The following is a 23,420-nucleotide window of genomic DNA, read 5'->3' as shown; positions in this document are numbered from 1 at the left end:
CTTTCAATCAACAAGCCTTGTTTTCTATAAGCTGTTGGTTTGTACTTGTTCACTACAGTTGCCTTTTGTTTACATTGTGTGCTTCAGCTTCCCTGCATCTTTTTATGGCTGCCATCACTTCGGCTGGCTAAGGAGAGGTGCTGCTAAACATGTATGTTTTCTTAGCAGCATACACATACAATGTGTACCGCTGCTCATCACGGTAACACACAACATTTTTTATTATATGGCATGCTGCAAGATCATCAGAAAGTGTAACTAGGCCAGTGTTCTGACGCTGCTATGCCTTTGTTAGCATGTCTGTTATACCCTCCCTTCTTGCTTATTTTTGCAGCAGTCGCATTGTATTCTGTGTACATTCTACACATTTAAGTTTTCCTGCATCTTAAATCTTTACATCAACTTGCCCTGACTTTCCATAGGCTGCATGGTCACTTACTAGGTTTGCCTTTTGTTTACATATGTATGTTTGAGCTTCCCTCTACCATTTTACACTTCTGCTGGCCAAGAAAACGTGCTGATAAATGTGTATGTTTGATGTGTAACATGCACATTCAATGAGCACTGCTGCTCATCATACTAACACACTTAAATCACACAGGCTTAGTAGGAAGTGTATATGTTTGTTAATGAATCCCAGGAACTACATTCTTTTTTACTTTTACAATTACAGCAGAGATTTGTACTTCATTTAAACTTTTTTATTTTACCGAAAAAAAAATACGGACAGCCATTTTCTAAACAAAGCAAAACACTTTCACATTGAAAACAGGTTAAGCAATAGAAACAGTAAACGTCTCTTCCCTTCAAACTGATATTTCATGAAAATACATTTGTCAACCCATTAAACAACAAGAGACATACATGTATTTATAATCAAATAGTATATAGTGTTTAATTCATTAGCTTCTATGAGAAAGGTGCAGAAATTCAAAAGACAAATGCATAAGTCATTTGATAAAAGGCTGCAACATATCACTGGAGACAGGTGTCTCTTTTCAGCAGCACCTAAGTAGCTCTGTCTGGTGGAAAAACTTTTCAGAGACTCACAGAGGACAATGAAGGCTGAGGAAATGAATCCTATACTACAGGAAGCAGCTCTTTAACAGCTCATAACCTTACTCACCTGCACTAAGTGCTAGGTACCTGATGTCACCAAAACAATGCATTTCCTATTTTATTCACATCACTGTCAACATTAAGGAAACCAAGTACCACATCCAAAAAGCACAGCTCATATGATGATGATGTTTCTGTTTACTACAATCAATTTATTTCCATTAAACCATAACAATTTTGGTTTATGGGTAGTTACTAGGCTCTCATTTCCGGGGACCATTGAAGAGCCTAGCCCAAATTTCCAGTTGCCCCAAAAGACTGTCTGGTTGAATCACTTGTTCAAGGATAGGGAATAAATATGAAACAAAATCAGAGATGTTCTGCAACACTGGAAACAGGTAAGAGCAGACTACTTTAAATCGCTTAAAATGTTAACAAATGAAAAGGTTTTTCACCAATAATTATTTTATGAAGAACAAACATTGTTAAATTCTAATGACTGAATGTAATCCTAAGTGACTTTCCAAAGGAAGAAAAATATAGACATCTAGCAATTGGATCAAAGTTTGTGCCACCTTTAACTAAGGTACAGGGTTTGAATCTGTGTGACTAAGTCACTTAACTAGACAATGCTTTGTAAATAGTATATTTCAGACATAACACACAGTCTGTACTGATGAACTACAAAACAAAATTGGTTTGCAAATCTACTGCAGCTCCCTAGGCTCATTGTCGTGCTAAACTAATGTTGCAAAATCTACCTTTTTACTCAATTCCTGCATATTTGTCAGTTCATTCTTGTGCTGAACTGATGCTGCAAAAAAAAACAAAAAAAAAAAAAAAACAAAACAAACAAAAAAAACTTCCCTTCTTATTCGCTAATATGAGCATTGAACTAATTCTAATGAAATCTCCTATTCCATCCACTAACGACAGCACTCCGCTGAAATCATGTGCCATATTCTGAAAGTTTTCTCATTTGCTCACCTCCAGTGTCTTTCATTGTCTGATTCTTTGAGCAAATGAAATTGGAGCTGGCACACAGTGCAGGAAATCTTTTAAAGAGCCAGAGGTGAGAGCAGGAAAATCAGACAGTATTATTGTTAAACTCATTTCAACCTTTTTATTTATTTTTTTATTAATTTTGTGGCTGGGCCCTCCAGGCAGTACTGGGTCTGGTGCCCTACACTCTGATGAGTACGGAGTACAGTATAAGTGTACCATTTATTTAATTGAGATGTGAACAGGATCTTTGCATTGAAAGGCCATTTAAAAAATGTCAGAATGCAAAATTAAACAAAATTAAACCATTTAACCCAGTGAGTCATTAGAAAGTTTATAGAATGGGAATGTGCAGCATTAAAATCTTCACTATAAAAAGCTGCTGTGCTTTTCTTAGACCAGACAGGAAAACCCATAATTATTGTAAAGCACAGACCCCAACAGATAATTATTGCTTTATTAATATGAAAGAAAAAAACTTATCTTCTGAAAACAATATCACCATCTTGAACTCCTTTTTCCATCACTTGATCGGGTTGACTATAATATCAAATGCTGTCACATCACCTACCTTTCTTAATATTCTTGCCTGACTGTCGCAGGTATTCTTTCACACATGCTATCCATCTCTTGACTAAACATATTTGACTCCTCTTGCTTTTTTTTTTTTTCTCCCAGATTTTCTTTACCAAATCATCTTCTGCTTTCCTGCACATGTGACCAAGCCAACATAACCCATACTCCATAACTTTCTCGGTAATTTGAGCTAATGTAGCTTCCGATTCAATGTCTTCACTTCTTCATCTGTCCCTTATATTTTCATACAGTCATAGACGTTTACAAGGCTAATGACCATAAGGGCCTTTTTAAGCCTAGCCATGCATCCCAAATCTCTAACAAGTTCTGATACCCTTGATAACTGTAAGCAGGGGCTTGGGTGATAAAAATATTTACAAGCAGGGACCTGGAGATGAACCATTTACAGGCTGTCTGTGTCCATTAGAGACATAGGTGCCAAACCATGGATAAATTTCCTGTTTCTCACCCAATTGGTAAGTTACACTTGAATTAGGTTAGGGAGGAACTCTACTTTACATGGAGGTGGAGCCTGTTCTAGAGATGGGGTAGGCTCTGGGATACATACCTGTCTCTCCAGCAGGTACTATTTATATCGCTGGCAAGGTTTAAGTCTTTAGAATGGGTAATTATGGTGCTGTTTGTTTTGCAGATATGCAGGAGGTCCATGAGAGTGGGTTCTGACAATGCCTTGGATACCAGGCATAGATCTCCCCTCAACCTCCTGTAGGAAACAAAATACAGAGATGGGGCCTTGAGGCAGTCGGCATATGATATGTTACTTATGCCCTGTATTCTTTTAATGAGGAACCTCTGTGGACTTTCCAATTGTTGAATATGCCTACTTAGGTACATGCCAAAGGGGGCATGGTACTCAATGATAGGTTGGATGAATGGTGAATACAGTAGAATAATGACTTCCTTAGACCTAGATGTTATACTTTTGTTTATAACTGGCACAACATAGAATGATTTCCTCACTACTGTAGACACGTAATGGTCAAAAGCTAGATTACTGTCTGGTGTGTCCCCAAGTCCCTGACTACTCGGTCAACTTTTAGAGGTGTGTCATCAGTATGATAGTTGCCAGGGGTGGATACTTCCCAGAGGATGCTATTATGTATTTCTTTGCATTTAATTTTAGTCCGTGGCTCTGACACCTGTTATTTGTTTGTATCAGTCCTTCTTGGAGAACATTTGTGTCAGTGGGTGACTCAATGCCAGCTCCTAATTTGCAATCAACTGCAAATTTACTCATGTAGAGGTCACTGACATTGGTCTTAACTTTATAGACCTAACCTAGATGTTATATTTTTGTTTATAACTGGCACAACATAGAATGATTTACTCACTACTGTAGACACGTAATGGTCAAAAGCTAGATTACTGTCTTGTGTGTCCTCAAGTCCCTGAATACTGGGTCAGCTCTTAGAGTTGTGTCATCAGTATGATAGTTGCCAGGGGTGGATACTTCCTAAAGGATGCTATTATGTATTTCTTTGCATTTAATTTTAGTCCATGGCTCTGACACCTGTTATTTGTTTGTATTAGTTCTTCCTGGAGAACATTTGTGTCAGTGGGTGACTCAATGCCAGCTCCTAATTTGCAATCAACTGCAAATTTACTCATGTAGAGGTCATTGGCATTGGTCTTAACTTTATAGAAGTAAATGCCAAAAAGGAGCAGTCCCACAACCAATCCCTGAGGGACTCCACTTGTGACTGGCCTCTTTGTATAGGTGCAGTCCCCAATTCTAACTTCCTGGGTCCTATCTGTGAGCCAGCAAGCTATCCACCTGGTAACATAAGGGCTTGTACCTAACCACTTGAGTTTGTCAACAATGCCCGATGGGGTATTGTGTCAAGTGCCTTGGCCAGGTCAAGGCTGGCAGTGTGAACCATTTTTCCCTCATCCATTGCTTTGGTGACCTTCTCAAAAAAGTCCACCAGGCTGAATAGGCATGACCCGCCCTTGACAAAACCAAATTGGGTTGAGTCCTGTGTCTGGAGATGTCCTATGTAATTACTGATCATTTCCATGATAATTCTTTCGATGGCTTTGTGTATAAGACTAGTGAGATTTATGGGTCTGTAGTTTCCAGGGTTTGTAGATGACCGATCTTTGTGCAGAAGGATGACTACTGCTGTTCTTTATTTGTGAGGCATAAAGCCTGTTTGGAGACTACAATTAAATATCAGTTCCAGGGGACCTTGTAGGTCATATTTCATGCTATTTAGAAGGCATTCTAGAATAATGTCTGGGCACAGTGATTTAGTGTTTTTGGTCTTAGAGAGGTCATTAAGGACTTGTTCCCTTGTAATAGTAGGGAGAGTTTTATTTGATGGTATTTACAGAGTGAAGGTTGAGGGGAAAAGAGGGGTAAAGTTGGAGCTGAATTTGTTGGCCAGTATGTATGCTATATATTCTGGCTCAGTATATGTGTCTCTGTTAACAATGAACTCTGCACACAATTGTGTAATGCCTTTGAGGTTGCAGACATAACTAAAGAATGCCTTGTGGTTGTCCTTCACCTGGGAGGTCAACTTCACCTCATATTTGGCTTTTGTAGAATTTATTTGTCCTCTGAGTTGTTTAGTTTGATGAGAGTGCTTTTATCCAGCTGGGTGGTGCACTTCTTAAATGTTTCCATGATTTTCTTCCTTGTTCATAGTGTAATGTCTTAAGTTCATAGGTTCATAGATTAGTACTAAGCTAACTGCCCTTGCGAGCCATTTTAAGCTTAGCCAATTATCCCTTGTGAGACTCAAACCCTGCACCTTGTTTGTAAGGCAAACACCTTAACCATTAGGCTACCCTCCCAACCCCTTTATACAACCTCACTCGAGGCACTCCTTAAAATGGAGAACATCGATATCTGTGCAGTGACTGAGACCTAGTTCAAGGCTCCAGAGAGCACCCTGCATTACCAGGCTATAACTCATACCACACTTTTTGACCACCTAACCTGGACTAGAACACCAAAGGTGGAGGTGAGTCCATATTCATTAAGGATATCCACACCTCCAGGCTAGTTGCTCAGCATAATGCATCCAATGTAACTAACTCTGGGCAAAACTGCAATCCAAATTGTAGCTTGCTACAGATCCCTCACCATGCCTCAGGATTCCCACTCCTCTTTTCTTTATATACTGGAAAATATTAGGGTTTAACCAAACACCCTAATATTGGGCGATTTCAACTACCCCACCATTAACTGGGAAAACTACTCATGTACCAACTCCTTCACTCAGCGCTTTCTGGAATTCATAAATTTCAATGCCCTGGATCAACTTATCCACACCTCCACCAGGGGCAACAATATCCTAGACCTAGTCTTTACCAACATGAGTGACTGGTGTTCCACACCTAAAGTCAACACCTCGTTGGTCAGATCCGGCCATAAGCTAATCACCCTAGATATCTACATCCAGTCCCCGGCCCCCATTAAGGAAACCATGGTAAAGATTTTCTCCAAAGCCAACTTCATGCTTCTTAAGACAGAAGTGGCAAACTTTATAACACCCATGCAGATGTACAATACAGTTACGACTGCTAAATCCTACACAAATACACTCTATAAGCATTTGCACGAGTGCATGGATCATGCTGTCCTAAACAGAACCAAGACTCTATCCTCCAAAAAAAGGAAGCCAATCTGGTGGTCCCCCCACCATAAACAAACTCTACAATGGAAGGAAGAAACTGTTGCAAAAGAGAGTAAAATCCCATGAGTGGAGGAGCTCCCTGGACAGCCTCAGTAAGAAGCTGAGATCCCAGATAATATCCTCTAAAGCTAGCTATGAAAACAAGATCACCACTGATTCTAAGGACAACCACAAAACATTCTATAGCTACGTCAAGAATCTCAATGGCAACACCCAGATCTACTCTGAGTTACAGCACAATGGCACTAGATATACAAAACAAACTGATATTGCCAACATCCTGACAAATAGGCTCAGTGCTAACTTTACCCTCCTCTCATCCCCTAAAGGACCCATATCTATACAGGAAGAATGCAGAGTCCCTGTGATCACAACTATACAGGTAAAAGCAACACTCTCTAAATCCAAAAACACAGCATCCATGGGACCGGACAACATCTCATGTTGCGTTTTACATGAACTTCAGAACAAACTGGCTCCCCGCCTAAGCACCATGTTCAATCATAGCCTTACATCAGGCTTTGTGCCCACTGAATGGTGCACAGTAACATTTATCCCACTCCATAAAGCGGGAGCCACCACTGATCCTTGGAACTATTGCCCTATTAGCCTGACGAGCCTGGTCTGCAAGGCCATGGAATGTATCATCATGGAATTCATAAACAAAGACATTGGTGACCTCCAAACTCTGGACCCCACCCAGTTTGGGTTTGTGAAAGGCAGATCATTCCTCCTGAACCTGGTTGACTTCTTTGAGGTAGTCACCAAAGCCGTAGATGAGTGTAAGGTGGTTCACACAGCCTATCTTGACCTCACCAAGCCTTTCTACACCATCCCCCATTCTGGAATTATAACTAAACTCACTAAACTATGTATAAATCCCTATGCCACAAAATGGGTTGCCAACTGGCTCACTGACAGAACCCACACTGTAAAAGTTGCAGACTCAAAATCTGTCTTCAAACCACTGACAAGTGGAGTACCACAGGTTTTAGTCTTGGGGCCTCTCCTGTTTGGTATCTACTACTCTGAAGTACAGGCTAACACAGAAGGCCTCTGGCTAATGAAGTGTGCAGATGACTGCAAACTAGGAGCTATAGTCAAGTCCCCAAATGATATGGACATCCTACAGAAACACCTCACTGAGATAGATGCCTGGTGTCCGAGCCATGGCCTCAAGCTCAATGCCCAAAAGTGCATTATTATCCCCTTTGGCAAAAACTCTGTACCCATGAACTACCACATAGGTGGCAGTCTTCTTAACACCAAATGTGTGATAAGAGACCTTGGGACCCAGGTGGACAGTATTCTCTTCTTTGATAATCACATTGCCACAGTAGTCAGGAAATCCTTCTATGTGGCACACCTCATCACAAAAGAGGTCACTGTTCCCCTCTACTCGACACTCATTAGACCCATTATAGAGTACAACCCCCCTTTTGGAATCTACCTCACAAAACATCTGCAGCAGCTGGAAAGGCCACAGAAGTACCTCACAAAGAGGATTACTGGCCTCAAACAGATGCCCTACACTGACCGTCTCAAAAAACTCCAACTTTAGCATATCGCCTACTCTGCGGTGATTTCTGCCTAACATATAAAGCTATGTCAAACCCAGAGCTGTTGGACATCCCAATCCCTCCAACCTCCACACTCTAGGGATCTAAACCTTGTCACCACAATAAACAGGACATGCTGGAGGGAAAGATTCCTGTCCCAGAGACTTCCCATACTCTGGAACAAGCTACCCATCTATGTCAAGCAAAGTTCCTCATTAACACTCTTCAAGAAAAATCTTGATGAGTGGATGGGAAATAGGAAATACACCCTGGGGATCACTTTTGTGGCTCTGCTCAACAGGGACACAGGAAATTAACTTTCTTGTGTTGCCGTAAGCCGGGGAACATTGTTGGCTAGGCTTACTTAGGCCCTTGGTCCGATATCCTAGTACCTACCTATGAACCTATTTGCCTGTGATGCCCTTGCTTTGGCCCAGTAATCAAGGAGCCTCAAACCTCACTAGTGGCAATAGTGAGGGATGTACACAATGGGGGAATGGCAAGTACACACACAGACATAGATCACAATCAGTCTGGGGCTGGTTTCACCCTCTTTCTCCAGATCATCAATAATACTCTCCACTGGCACAGCTATAGGGTTAAAATCTCAGCTGAGTGATCAAGCAAAAACCTCTAGCACCCTCTCTGTCTGTCCAGTGCTTCATGTCCCTGCCCAAGTAGGTGACACACAAGCACACACACACACACACACACACACACACACACACACACACACACACACACACACACACACACACACACACACACACACACACACACACACACACACACACACACACACACACACTTTGAGGTTTAATTTATATAAAAACACACAGACACTCCTGGGGAAGGCTGACACAGGTTTACTAGCTATGCCCCCTTCTGCCCAGACTATAAGGTAGTTGTTACTGCCACCAACCAGTACTTATCAGCTACTCTAAGGCCCTTACAAAGGTTGACCAATTCTACTGTGTAATGTTACTATTATCCAAATGTTAAGTGTGATGAAGACCAAAGCTGTTTAGGAGTGGCCTGTACAGTGTCACCAAATATATATGCAAGAATGATAAGAACTTAAATATCTCTAAACAACCCAGCCACAATTAAAAGGTTTAAATATATTTCATAATACATAATAAAAGAACAAGGCAATACTCAAACAACACAGTAACTACAGAGTTCAGAATCACAGGAAATATTTTAAAACTACATTGCAGAACAGTCTTAAATAAATACAGAAAACATCTGAACTAATCTTTACTATATTCCTATCTATATCTAAGAGACACTATGTCCTAAATAACTTATTTACAGAGCAAGGCAAATGCAGATGATGGATGTTTCTAGGTCCAGGACAAGATACAAAATGCCTAGTCTCCCTCCCTCTCTCTGAGAGTTCATAAATTAATATCACATATTACTGCTGGGTTAGCCTGGATGACATCACTGTTTGTTACTTGCCTTGAGTTCGCAGGCTAACAAAAACTAACATAATTTTAACATCTCTGTGTCAGAAGTACATATCTCTCAGAAGTTTGCAGAACTTGGAAGGTGTAAAATAATAAAACACTTTTACATTTCAAACCTAGTAATTATTTCTGTTACAAGACAATAGAAAAACCTCTAGCTCTAGACGTTGTGTCTGTTTCACTGAAACTAAGACATAATACAATTGTAAAACAATTTCAACTTATTTTCTTGAAGTTTTGCAAGCTAACTGTGTATGTTCCAGCTTCTACTATTAAAACATACATTTGCACAGGTATATAGTTTATATACATTTCTGTTCTTTTCTAGTAGGGTACCACAGTGTATACAATCTTGAAGCTCAGCACATAACATACATTTCAACACACACTTCTGCACCAGTAATTTAACATACACATAACATATAGTAATCTTATATTTGTAAGACAAGCATATGAATCATATTAATATCCTCAAATGACATATAATTATCTACAAAATTCTAGATGGACTGTCAGAATTTCCCTGGTGCCACAGAGCCTATTAATATTGTGATTCCACCAATGTGGCTTGTTTTTTTAGTTAGTTCTCTACTTCCTCTTGGTGGGTACAGCTGCCTCTATGCAGCTATTAGCATGCTTGTATAGGGTTTCTGTGAACATTTCCACAAAGGAAGCAGTGTTATTAAGATTTATGGGGACTTGGAATTTTCCCAGGTTATCGCTTAATAATAGAAAGCTAGCCTTAGAGTAGTTCCTGAATATTTCAGGGTTAGCTGGGGTTCCAGGTTTTATTTGTACTTCACAGGAGATCATTTTGTGGACTGACCTTACCAGAGAAGACATTACAGTAGGAATTGCGCATCATTCTCCCTTATTAGTGAGGAACAGATGTAATATGGCTGCATCTCTGGTTGGTATACTGACAATCTGGTCCATGGAGTTTGTGTTTATAAAATCCAGAAATCTCTGTGCCTGTATGTTTGGTGTCATATAGGATTCCCAGTAAATAGTGAGGGTAATTTAAGTTGCCCATGAGTATGGTATTGGGTTGGATGGTGAGTGTTTACAATTAGTTTAGATGCGTGGTATGGGTTTACTTGGTCATAAAATAGGACATATAGTTTGCAAGGAAGTTGCATTGGATTTTTGCCTGTGGTGAGTTGAACTTATAGAAGTTCAAATATATTGCCCTTTCTGACTGGCCTTGAGGTATATTCATTTTTTTATGTAAATTGAGACAACTCCACCTTTAGCCTCTTGTCTATGTGGAAGCAGGTGTAAACATGTGGAAGGCATTATAACCTAGCACTGTCTGTGTGCAGCTTCAAACCATGTCAAAATGACCACACTCTTGCTTGTCTCTCTCATCATGTAGTCTACATAGATATGTCATAGGACATTTATACCCATATGGACTATAACTGATTCGTACTGGTACTTCTTGTCCAGTAACCTGAGTGTATGCATATTATGGCGGATCTTGTTCCCTGATAAGTAATTGACCATGACTTTCTCCTTACTTAGCCTGGTGAGATGGACGTCAGTGTGTTTGACAATGGAGTCTCCAATGATCTGAATGCTGGATTGTGTTGTGGCTTGCTTTATGGGCTTAGACGTAAATGGTCCATGAGGTAAGTCTGCATGTATTGATGTGGTTGTTGTTTTGAAAGAGTACATTTGGAGCTGCTGAGTGTATTTGTTATCTGAACTTCATCAAGGAGGTGTTTGGTGTTTAAAAAGTTATACTTAAGTGTCTCAGTATATGTGGGTCTATATGTCTGCTTTGAATTGTGTGTGATGGGTGCAGCATGTGTACTACTATCAACCTTATTAACATTGAGTGCTTTTATGTGAGAGCTTTGCCTCCAGTGACATTTTGTAAATGCATCTCTCACATACCATATCAGTTTGTTTGAGAATTAACTGGTTGTGAGTAAACATAAGACAATTTCTACACTGCCTCAGGTTGCCCATATCCACCAAGCTAGTAATGGAGATAGTGGGGAAGTTCATATTCATGACTACAGACCCTTTTTTATTGATTAGACAGTTGGAGCAAGATTATAAAGTAGTGTCAGGAGTTTCTGGTTTGCAACTCTTGGGACAGTGCTTGTCTCTTCAAACTAGTTGCCCTGTGTGCAACTAGGTATTGATGAAATATCGATAGTGCTTTTACAGGAAAAATGTCAACTCAAGGTGTCTGCATCTATACAGGTCACTGACAAACACTGGAGGAGAAACTAATATGTAGAGCCCAATGATTTATGAATGAAGTATTTAGGCAGATAGTCTGAAGTTAGAAGCAAATCAGACAGTATTTACTGAAAACTAAGAATGAACTTGTCAAGAATAATGAAAAGAGGGGAGTCTGCTGAATGGCGACTGCCAGGCTATTACTAGTGCTGGTTTCACCACAGTGTCATGCTGTTGGGATACAATGCCCCTTTGCTTCTTCTCTAACCAGAAGCAAAATAGTAGCAACAGTCTCAAGATAAGAAGCAGGCCACCGGCTGTCTGGTGATCCACAGTCTTGTCCCAGATAATGCAAGGGTGTATAGGCTTCTTGTAGCCTTTTCCTGATAGTTGTCTTGAATAGCAATCAGACCAATCAGGAAGGTCAAACACAGACACTCAATGCCCAACCAGAAACAGGAATCAATGCACTCTGCTCCTTGTCTCACTAGGAGCAAAATATAACCACAAATTCCATACTGGCACCTATGAAGCAGTTATTAAGGGTTTCAGTCATCAGCCATCTCCAGGAAATACCTCTGTGCTACTTCTTTCACCAGGAGCAAACAGAAGCACTAATCCCAAGATGACTACTGAGAGGCAGAATGTAGGCTCTCTGATAACTGGAGTTCCTGAAGTAGATGTAGCATATTTTAAAGGTAAGATGGAAAAACTGGCTTAATATCCTAAGACCTGCAGTGCGAATTAAACAGAAATGAAAGAGGTGGTAACTTAAGCTATAGATATCTAAGTGGAGAGCCACTAATTGTAAAAGAACAAGATAGATTGGAAGGGGTGGGTGCTTTATATTCTGGTTCTGTGGAATACAGTGGGATGGCCAATAAATTTAAATAGTTGAAGAGTGATTTCACAAAAAGATAATGCTGTGAATTCTCACAATACCCAATAAAAGACAAGAGGGAAGGAAATATGTGGTGAAATTAACATAAGTGGCAGGCAACTAGAAAGACATTTGAAGCACACCACCATCTGAGGGCTAGAGTGAGGGAAAACTTAATTTCTGTGTGACTCACAAGAGAAACAGCTATGGTCTCTTTCCTAGTTTGAATACAGAATTAAAAAGAGAATACAAATAAAACACAGTGTAAAGAAAATAATGCGCAATATACAAAATAGAAGAAGGCAATGAAACAATACAAAATACAAGAAGGGAAAAACAAACTAACCTATTCCCTCACAGCAAGTTGCGTCACAGTCTGGGTGCATACCTCTCAACCTCTTAGAGCAAGAAATCTGGACAAAGCAATAAATAACAGGGGGGGGGGGGCAAAGGCCCAGAAATAGGGACAGTTTTCAAATATTGCTGTTACAAACTTGGAAAGTTTATAAGATAACATGTTTTGCATTAGCGTAAATTTTCTGAAGGGCATGAAGTCTGAAACTCAAATGTCTATGAATATTTTCTTACTTCAGTCCTCAAAAATTTGCCAATAATTTGCATGAAAACAAAAAGTTTATGAGGAATAGACTAAAAATATAAAGCAAAAATTTGGACATTCTGGGAAAATGTGGACAGTTGAAAGGTGTCTCTGGGTGAGCTTTTCCAGTAAAGAGTGTGCATCCTCCTTCCATCTCAAGCACTTTACCTCCATCTCCTTCTTCCAGCTTTTCCCGGTTAGTGGTCGCTACAGCGGTTCACCTGTCCACTCATGATTAGCAGTGGAGTTTTTATGGTGTCAAGTCGCCAGCCCAGCACCCAACCTTCCACAGAAGGCACATACATGCACGCACTCACACCTATGGCTAATTTAGAGTGTCCAATCCATCTACAGCATGTCTTTAGAATGAGGGAGGAAACTGGAGCACCCAAAGGAAACCCACGCGACCACAGGGAGGACATGCAGACTCCACACAGAAGGCACCCCAGCTAAGGATTGAACCGGAGAACCTCTTGCTGTGAGGAGGCAACGCTAACTGCTGCACCACTGTGGCCGTCCAAGCCCTTTACCTCCATCTAACTTGCTCAAATAGTCTTCCTTTACTACCCAAGTTTCAGTGTACACCATTGTTTTATACACCTAAGTTTTCAGCTTCTTTAGCATTCATCTGCTACACACTGCCCCTGAATCTTTCTACTAGTTAGCCTTGAGTTCCTCATTCACATGTCTCATCTCCTCAACCATACCTCCCAAATACATGAAACTGTTCACCTGTTCCATTATTTTCCATAGTGTCTCAAATTTCTGGTTCTTCTGATTTTCCCCAGTTTTCTGCATTGACCACTGTCTTGTCTGTACCCATTTTTCTCCATATTTCTTCGGTTTTGTATTCCAGGCCCCTGTTATTTAGCTGTAGCCCCTGTTCAGAGGCTGCTTGCAGTGCCACCTTATCTGCATACAGGAACATTGTTAATCTGTCCCCTTCAGTCTGTTTGCTTATGTAGTTCATCATGAATATGAAAAGGAGTGGGTTCAGAGCTAAACCCTGATGCATACGTACTCCCACTGGCAACACTTCTGTGAGTCAGAATTCTGTTTGTGCTTATGTCATTGGGGCATCATACACAGCCTGCATTAATTCTATCAGTGTAACCAGAACTTCAGTACTGTGGAAGACTGACCAAATCAGATTTTTTGGACCATTCTAATATACTTTGTCCAAGACTAGGAATAGCCAATTGGACTCTCTCAGCATTTCCAACATCTTCTCCAGTAAGCGTCTCAATGCAAATAATGGATCAGTTGTGCTCCACTCTGCTCTGAATTGGAACTGCTCATCTCCCATCCTAGTTTCCACTACTCTGTGTATTTGTTTTTCAGTCACCCAAGTGTTCGATACCTCTGTACCTTTGCAATTGTAAATTTTCCCTGTGACAGTAGACTGCTTATTCTTCAGGGATGTAGGATGCACTCCATACCATGATAAATACCCTCAGGAGCCATTTCTCCCATAAGGTACACATAATCTTGATCATAACTGCTGATTCTTCAGGCTCACTGCTACTTTCCGCAACTTCATTTTTCGTAGTGTGTTCTTCATCCCATTTTATCTTTGACTTCAGTGGAGTTTTCTTCTTTAACAAGTTTCTTGAAATACTCTTTCTATCTGCCTTTTATGCCTTCTGGACTTGTGAGCAGATTGTTTACTGACATCCCTTTTGAATGGCATCTGACAACTAACTTCTTTATCTTTTCTGCTATTTCCTTGCAAGCTGCTGGAGTGTACTTGTGTCATCTGCTAATTACAGAAACTTTCATGGAATGCAACTTTCAGCAGCATAAGTAGCTGAAATGTATGCTAATGAAGCAAAATAACATGGCACAGCAATCCCACAACTTTAAATATAACTGGATAAACTCCGTCTCCGTGTTGGTAGTGTACGAGGAAATAAAATTTATGTCAGGAGTCTACACAAAAGCAAGGGCATGTGAAAGTCCAGAAATATGGACCGAATTCCCATAAAAAATTAACAAAACATATATAATGGGATATATAATATATATATATATATATATATATATATATATATATATATATATATATATACACTGTGGATGTCTGAAAATATCAGGGGGGGGGGTGTCAGATTATTATAAATTTAATTTTTTTTTTACCTCATGTTTGCATAGTGAGCTGCTTGCAACAAAAGGTTTTAACTATGATTACCAGAAAAGTAATGTAAAAGAAAAGTATAATGTAATGTCACCATAGGTAAAGTAATACCCTGCCTTGTGTCTTTAAATTCATGCTCCCGTTCTGTTGAGCAGCTTACACCGCTGCTAACCATGTAGATTCCAGGCTGTCAGCATGGTTATTATGCAAATGAGTACAAAAAAATCAGTGGATTTGTTGAATTACAAAAAACAGGAACTGCGTAGGAATGTACAGTTTGTTTAGGCTCATGCACTGTGTTTATGTTTCCAATGGATGTCAATGACATCAAGGGGTGTGTCAGGTCATTTTCTATTTTATTTGTGCATTGCACATGTTTGCTCAGTGCGCTGCTTGCCGCAAATGGTTTTGGCGATGCATGCCATGTTTGCAAGATCACCCAAGTATCAGACATGAGCTAGACATCTAAAAATAGAAACTGGATGCATTCGATTAATATTGCTGAGCACCAATGAGCATCATGCAAACTTGGCAAGTGGGGCTGCACTCTGCTAATCCCTTCAGGTTATGGGATGTTGCATAACTACTCCTGTGGCCAGAGGTGTTAAGTATTAGACTGGAGTGCAGAGGGTCCTAGGTCCTAATACAAGGTATGCTAACTTTTCTCGTACTGTCCTGACATTACAGTTTATACAAATAAAGTGTAACCTGTAACTTGCAGTAATTAGTGTTTTCTGTACATTTAATGACAATAGAGATGAAAATACAAATTTTGACATGGTTTACCTTCATTATGCTTTGCTGCACGATGGTGTGCATAGCACACTACTGCACACTGAAGAAGGACCTTTAAATCTTGTTAATTATATCCTAAGCAGGTGAAATGTATCTTAGCCAATTCCACATGGTGGGCCTAATCAAGAAATGTATAAAGTATGCATACAGCCTACATTCTGATTTTCCCTCAGTACTTCAAGACCATTGGCGTAGAGGCTTGGCAGTTTTAACTGAGATAATGCTAGTGGCTGCTGCAGCTATTCTACATTTATATTTGCTACAGACTGAAGTCAGTGCTGCTGGTATTGCTGACAATATGCCTGGGTCAAAAAGGAGAAGAGTGCTTAGGCCTGGGGTAACTTTCCAGGTGCTACATGAGCTGGAGATTGTGAGCGCTACAGGGTGGACAGGGACATACTACAAGAACTCTGTGAGCTCTGCCACCCTCAACTCAGAGCCAGAGCAACCAGTGGAAACTAAGGTATGTGTAGCCCTTCGGATATTAGCTTGAAACTACACATAGCACATTCACTGACCTAGGAGCTAATACCTTTTTCCAACTCACATACATATATTAAAAATGATGCCAAGCAACTCACACAACCTGTACCTATCCATGTATTGGCTGTGTACTGCTTGCATCAGACAGAGTCAATGCTGAGCTAAAGTTGTGTTAACAGCTGCATTTGCAGGCTAGGTCCTTAACCTACACTGTATTCTTGAGGAGTATTATGACATATCCTTGCATCTATGAATTTGGTACAGTATGCAAGTAAATAGTGGTGTATTTGTACAAAAATTAAATTAATATAACTACACACTCTTATTTTACTATTATGTGTCCATTTGTAAATAGAAGGCCTCATGCATGAAACATTCATACAGTCCTACTGCAGCAGATTAGTGGTACATCAGTCAAGAGAGAAGTTAGAAAATGAGGCTACACATTGCAGTGTCTGACTTCAGACTTGTGTCAATAAATGTGGTTTGTTCCCCCACCCCCCAAAACAAGAGTGTCCCCTTGTAACTGCCATAACAGTAGCTCATCTATGCTACCCCCAAACCCATGGTATATGGGTGTTTGTCACAGTTATTATCCCCCACATTCAAGACAATAATATAGATTTGATCATACATTGTGTGTGTTAGGTAACTGATGAATAGCAGTGTACATTTTTATGTAGGTGGTTGTGTGATGAATGACCCCAGTTCTGGCACGCTGCTTTTGTGGCCAAAAGAAATATAATCCTGATATAAGTAGAAGTTTTGGAGGTGTATTAGCAATAAGTTGTGTTTTACAGACTATGACTCTGTGTTCCATACTGTTATCAACTTTGTCTTGTTTTAATTCCATATTTGATCGGTGCACAGCTTGTATAAAACTATTTTGCTTAGCCAGTTTTTGCAGAGTGCAGCATTGCAGAAATACTGAAAGAGGAAATATGATTTATGTCAGACTGCCAACCACAGGTGGTGGATACATTCAATTATTGCTGTTAGTAATTGGGAAATCACGGCCTGGAGAAGAGATAGGAGTGGGTTGTAGCTGTTTTGTCTTTTCCCAGTTAGGGGTCACCACAGTGGAACTCCGGTCCGCTAATAATTGGCAGTAGATTTTTTTTATGGTGCAGAGTTGCCAGCCCGATGCCCAACCTTCAACGAAGGCACACCCAATCACGGATGTCTTTCGAATGCCACTTGACCGCGGGGAGGACATGCAGACTCCACACAGTAGGCAATCCAGCTGAGAATCAAGCAGGAGAACCGCTTGCTGTGAGGCAACATCACTACTGCTGCACCACCATGGCTAGAGCAGGAGTGGGTTGTAGTAACAAGTATATATTACATAATAGTAAGTCTCAAATGTGAGTAATGCGCCTTGCATTTGCACACTGCTTACCTACATGCAAACAGATAAAGGTAAATGTGCATGTATATACACTTAGTCAACCATAGTGCAAATCTGATGCTTCTCACGCTATTACAATATATATATATATATATATATATATATATATATATATATATATATATATATATATATGTGTGTGTGTATGTGTGTGTATGTATATATATATATATATATATATATATATATATATATATATATATATATATATATATATCCTTATTGCCCTACATACCTCTCAAGCATGTATGTATTTTATATATCTATATCTATATGTATATATATATATATATATATATATATATATAGTTTACCATCAAAAATTCGAAAATAAATAAAAAAAAGTGTACCTAACTTCGAATTTTAACATCGGAAATGAACATTTCTGTATGCAGCTAATGTCGAAAACAGCTGTTAATTGTCGAAAATGTCGCTTGCGACATTTTTGACAATTAACAGCACTCTCACCCTTCCCTTAACTCCCTACCTAACTAGCCTACACTCACATCTATGCAGGGGGCAAGCCCCCCTGCACCCCCATGTGGGGGGCAAGCCCCCCACACCCCCCCTAACTTAATATTCCAACTCCGAGATCGCACTACAGTGAGGAAAGGGATGTATTTCCCTAGCCGCACTGTACCACGATCCCCTTACATGAGTGAACGTTATCATTGTGAATGCACATTCCATTCGCATTGATAACGTTCGCTCACATCACCTGCCGAACTATGAAGTATTCGAACATATGTTGTTCGAATACTTCATAGCCGTGCAATTGCATGTCGGCATTTTGATAGTAAACCTATATATATATATATATATATATATATATATATATATATATATATATATATATATATATATATATATATATATATATATATATATATATATATATATATATATATATATATATATATACATATTCAATTTCCCGACTCCCAATTGGCTGAGATGAAATGACCAACAAGTTCAGAAGACCGACACCCAGAACACAGACTTTTCACATGAGGTATGTAACCGCTTGCCATCCTGAAAACAAAAACTAAATGAAACAAAACTAAACCCACTGATTTGGGGGGCTTCACCCCCCCACACCCCCCCCTAACTAAATATACCAACTCAGAGATCACACTACTGCGGGCGGGTAAGGGGCAAAGTTCAACTGGATCACCAAGAGGTTACTTACCTTGAGTGAAAAGTCAGTGTTCCGAGTGTCAGTCTTCTGAAGTGGTCCGAAGTGGTCCATCTTTCGTCTCAGCCAAGTGGAGTTGGGTAAGTAAGAGTTCGGTCTACTGAAGTAGACCCATATATATATATATATATATATATATATATATATATATATATATATATATATATATATACATATATGAGTATCCTTCATCCCCTACCCACCTATCAAGCTATTAGAGCAAGAAATCTAGGCAAAGGCACAAATAATGAGGGGACAAAGACACAAAAATAGAGACACTTTTTAAATATTGCTCTTACAAACTTAGAAAGTTGATAGAATAACAGGCATTGCATTAGCATGAATATACTCAAGGTTATGATGTCTGAAATTCAGATGTCTGTCATTATTTTCTGACTTCATTTCTCAGTGATTTGCCATTGATTTCCCAGGAAACCACAATTTTGTGAGAAACAGACCAAAAATATGAGTCAAACATCTGGGCATTCTGCAGAAATCTGGACAGTTGAGAGGTATGATGCCCTATCATTCTTAGTCCCCATGTCACCCCTAAGACTACATATGGAAACATTGCAAATTGAGGGCACAATTTATATATATGTACATATATTGACAAGCCATCCATTTGTTTCCTCATTGGCAACAAGTCAGATCACATATACCCCTGCTTTTTGCATTCTCTGTGAAGATACCGGGTTCAAACCTCCCATTGTCATCTACCATTTCCCTCTGTTTCCCCTGCTAGCATAGTTGACATGATTTTTTGACTCACTCGCCTGTATTTCCCACATCACAGAAGTACAATTTTCAAGAGATCCACCTACATTAGGAATTTGTAATCAGTGTTCTCTTGCTTCCAGAAGAGTAACCCTAAACAGGTTGTCCTCTCACACACCTTGACTCCCGCTCCTAATATGCACCCAGCACAAACCATCATGTGCAGAGGTACTCCACACAAACAAACATAACTACAGACATATCCTAAACACAATCAGGCTTACATCTAACATTACACCCAAAGCACGCAATACACATCAGACATACAATCATCACTATCTCACCTTAGAAGTGCTTAAGGCAATGTGCATGTATCTCAATGGTTTTTACAACAGTTGACTGTATAGATGTATAGATGCCCCACTCACCAGCTTAAACAAGGATAAGTTCAATGTCAGCTGTGTGTCAGACGTAGTCATCACAGCACACATGCAATCAAGTTTCTCAACAAGTCCCACTCTTAATCTAGCATACTTCATCTTGGTATGCAAGACTTGTGATATGACTATATGAAATATAAGATCACAGACATGACTGACCTATCTAAAAATGTGTCCCCGCCAGGTATGTCTCTATGTTTGAATAGCATTATACCCTCGCCTAGGATGATACCACCATATAAAAAACAACATATTTTTTTAACTTTCCCACATTTCTGGTGTCATTTTAAGGTGATATAGTATCTGTCAGTGTAGGATGACATAGTGGATAGAGCACGTTGCCTTGCCAGACATAATGCACTTGACTGTACCATAATCCCTTTATTAGGCAGCGTCATAAAAGCAGAATTACCAATGTGAAAATGTACAACTCCAAAAAAGTAAGGGCCTTGCTGCTAAACCCTAGGAGATCACATCTTAAACTGTACTCTCTGTAAGCACTTTTCATAGTGAAGATGTTGATGACTGTGCAGTCACAGAAACCTGGTTTAAGGCTGCAGTAAGTACTTTGGCCATGCAAGGCTACAAAGCCTTCCAAATATCCAGACAATAAATGGAAGTTTTGTCAACCACAGGAGGTGTGATATGCATTTACATTGAAGGATAGTACACCACAAAACCTTTTAGAAAAGATAACTGTATGGAGTTATTCTATGTCCAACATACTGTGGATAGAAAACCCCTTGATCTGATTGCCATTAATAGATCACTGTCCATAAACATGAAAGGCCACATAGCCTCTATATTGCTACATGGAACAATTAAAGTAGAACAAAACAACCCAGCAGGGGTGAGTGAAAATATTCATCCATTGATTGGGATAATTATAGGACAACAAACTCACTTGCACAATATTACCTGGAGTTTGTGAATTGAAATGCCACGGAAGAAATAGCACATGACCCCATAAGGTTATCTCATATTCCAGACCTGTACCTCAACAACATGAGTGAACAGCAAATGTGTAGTGCCTGCACAGTTAATCCAACCTTACGGTGGTATGTTTTGAAGTAGATATAGCAACTGAACTCCGCAAAGGAGGGGTCAGGTTCAAAAAACATCATCTTTGGTAAATACACCCACCTAACACATTTTCTAATCTATTTCCAAGCCACAGTTTCCACAAAGGACATTGACATCTATAATAACTTACTCCCTGATGCCCTGTCTATACATCCACACAAATGCATACATACAGCTGTGCCTGATAGGCTCAAACAAAGATCCTTTGGAAAATACAAACCAGACTGGCAGATGTCTGTCATTACTACATTATACAGTAAGTGAAAGAAGCTGTTATTTACAAATACAACATTGAGAAACCAGGAATGGAAGGCCACTCTCCTCAGCCTAAACATGCAAATTAGACACCTTCAAAAAACCCTCACAGAGCACCTGTGTTAATAATTTACACAACAACATATCCAGCGATAACCATACGGCTTTCTTCATGTGCATCTGCAAACTGATATATATAACTCAGATGTATCTGCTGGCCAACTTCTACTCTCCTTCTCTCTGGGTAAAAAATGGAACTCCCTCCCTCCTTCTCTTAAGACTATACCTAACTCCGAATCCTTCAAGACCCAACTTTCCGAATACCTGTCATCCAAATGGAAATGTTCCTGCTATCACCAGATATAAATTCCAGGGATCTCTCTCCCTGAGCTCTCCATTTTCTGCCCCTCTCTACCCCCAAGCTTACCCTGACTCTTCTGACTTTCTCCTGACTCCAACTTTGTTCAGTCTATTAAAAAAAAATAAATAAAATTTATGCACATCTATGTATTATTTTTATTTTTTTCTCTGCACTGTATTGCTTTATTATGCTTGCTCATTATGCACATTTTATGTAAATGTATTTCCAGACTGTATGAATCTTACTCTTGTATTATACCATTAACTTTATGTAACCATGTTTCATTGTATTGCTTGTGGAGCTTTTCTCCCCGGGCCTCCACTGAAAATGGGCACTTCTTGGCCCAGTGGACTTCCCTGGTAATCAAACTGAAATAAATAAATAAATACATAAATAAATAAATTTGGATCCAGTTGTGTATAGTAGTACACACACTAAACCAGTGTAAATTCCAAACCTGATAACAGAGGCATTTGACTGAAAAGTGTTCCCCCTGCCACCATCAAACCTATTACAAACCATGTGTACAAATCTCCTCCAACCTATGGTATCTACAATGAGAAAGTTATCACTGCCCTCTCCAAGACTAGGAATACAATATCCATGGGACCAGATGGCATTCCGACTGTGCTCTTCATGTGCTTCAACAGTGAGCTACTCCACTAGGCACCGTATTCAGCCACAGTCTGAATACTGCTGTTGTCCAAAATGAATGGAATACAGTAACCATTTTCCAATCACACAAGTGATGATAGGCAAAATACAAGTGTAATTATTGAACCATAACTTTATGCAACCTCTGCCATAAGACAATGGATACAATCTGAATGCATCTCAGACACAAGGAAATAGGTGATCTCCAAACACTATATGCATTCTAGTTAGGTGTTCTCAAGGGTATCTTGTGGCTGCAAAACCAAGTGGGATTTAAGACTGTGACCAGAGACATAGACCAAGTCAAAGCTGTGCACACATCCTATCATAACTTGGCCAAGGCCTTCAACACAATGCAACATTTGGTCTCAGTGGAAAACTAATCAAGGTGAATACAAATTTCTATGTTATCAGCTGGTTTGCAAATGGGATCACAGTCCAACCAATCACACTGCCAGACTTCACCTCAAGCAGTAGACATGTCACCTGTGTGGTAACAGAAGTGTCAGTGCTGAGGAGCCTCATGTTTAACATACACATCTCAGAAGTCCTAAACAAAACAGAGGGTCTGTGGCAAACCATCTCTGTGGCACTAATGACTGCTGGCAAAGCCATGGATGTTACATAAACTGCACAGAAATCCATCAGCATACCCTGTTGTAATAATAAATGTTCCTGCTTATTATTAAAAAAAAACATGAGTACACTATTCCCCACTTCTGTATTGATAGGCCTTGGAACACATGTTGACTGCAACCTAGATCTGTTGTGGGGTGGTAGACATTCTGCATCTTACATCTGGTTAGCAACAGCATTACATCAATAGCAATATATGTTATCAATCCTCTATACTCATCCTTCATTGGCCATATTAATAAATATCTTCCTTCT

Source organism: Protopterus annectens, chromosome 2.part2 (genome assembly GCF_019279795.1).
Source record: "Protopterus annectens isolate FY-2018-M chromosome 2.part2, PAN1.0, whole genome shotgun sequence".
In the NCBI taxonomy this organism is placed as follows: domain Eukaryota; kingdom Metazoa; phylum Chordata; order Ceratodontiformes; family Protopteridae; genus Protopterus; species Protopterus annectens.
This window is presented reverse-complemented; position numbering follows the sequence as displayed.